Genomic DNA, 1,670 nt, shown 5'->3' with positions numbered 1-1,670 from the left:
TTCCCTGTCTGTGCAGTTCCCGGGGCTGACTGCAGGGCTCCCCAACCTGTAGAGCGTGCAGCCAGACACAAGCATGTGTGTGTGTGTGTGTGTGTGTGTGTGCGCGCGCGCACGCGCACACGTGCATGCATGCGACTGAAGGTGGCCGCAGAGACAAACAGGAACCCTGCCACAAGGTTCTCCTTTCAGCCCCGGGCCCACCCCCAACCCCCCACAGTACCCACACACTCATTCTGGAAAGGGAGTCATCCCAACCAACCAGGGACGCCTGCCCTTCCAGACCCCGGAGAACATCAGCTCTTCTCCTGGATTTCAGAGGCTCTGAGGAGGAGTTCCCAAAGGCCATCAGGCAAACACTGGCCAAGAAAGGCATGGGCATCTTGTAAACTGAGCATAATCAATTTCAGAGTGACCCAAAACATTTTTCTCTGTGCTGAAAGCAAGAAAGACTATTTTTGGGGGTGCCCACTGATACAACTGAGCCCGTCACCCAGGCTTTGCTCCCAAAAAGCATCGTCTCTCCTCCACCCTGCCCCTACCCCACCGGCCCTTCCCACCCCTCCAACATTGTCCTCCAACTTACCTCCTTAACGGATTCATCTAGATACAGGTGGCACATTCCCGAAATGCCCTTCAGTGACTTGATCCTTTGCATACGAATCTCAGACAGCTTCAAGCTATCTCCTGCTCCCACATGAATGTTCTTCATGCACATTCCTTCAACCCTCACTTGACCTACACATGTGCCACATTTGCTTTCTGGAACTTGCCCTGTCTCGTTTGAAAAGCTGGCAGACCTTGTTTTTTTCTCAGAGCAATCCTACTTAGATCTGGAGATCAGATGCTGGTAAACCAGCAATTCACACATCCCCTGCTACCTTCCTCTATTTCAAGCCACCTGCCCTTCAAGAATTGGTCTGCAACAGTTATAAAACATACCAGCAGCTCTGGCTGCGTGCCCTCACTCCGGCACAAGCCAAGTGAGGTGCGTTTTTGCTGGGGTTTGGTCGCTTCAAACACAAACCACAAACCATCCCCCACTCTTCCACATGCTCCTCTTAGAAAGCTGCTACACACCAAAAGGCAACCAGTAAGTGTGCAAGGAAGTTTATTAACAATCGTGTTAAAAGATCTCAAGATCTTGCAGTGTGGGTGCAAACATTCCAACGGTGCACATGCCTGTGAGAAGGAACACAGCAACAGAGGCCGGGAGACGCCGCAGAGAACAGTCCCACGGGCCAATACTGAGCTCCCAATCGAGGGGCTGCCCCTTTCCACGGCTGCGAGGTGCAGGAGGACAATAGTCTTGCCACCCACTGACATTCTTCTTGTAGCTTCTTTGGACCCGTGACACTGGAGAATACACAGCTCCAGATGTGGCCTTCAGCAGGCTGGTGTCGTTGTTTTTATTTGCTCAGTGTTTTGTTTTTCGAGCGGGAAGTGGCAAGGGTCCCGCTTGGGAGCTTTGTGGAGCTGTAGAAGTCCCTCCGTGAAGCCCGCAGGAAACGTATTTGAATTCACATTTAGTAATAACACAAAAAGGTTCGATGCGCAAACCCCAAAGGTGACATTGTCACAAGTCAGAACTTTGGCTACCAGAGGTGCAATTCTGAGAAGTTTTTTTTTTTTGAGTGTGTGTGTGTGTGTGTGTGTGTGTGTGTGTGTGTGTG

This window comes from Sorex fumeus, unplaced genomic scaffold, assembly GCF_029834395.1.
Source record: "Sorex fumeus unplaced genomic scaffold, SorFum_2.1 ptg000169l, whole genome shotgun sequence".
Taxonomy (NCBI): domain Eukaryota; kingdom Metazoa; phylum Chordata; class Mammalia; order Eulipotyphla; family Soricidae; genus Sorex; species Sorex fumeus.
This window is presented reverse-complemented; position numbering follows the sequence as displayed.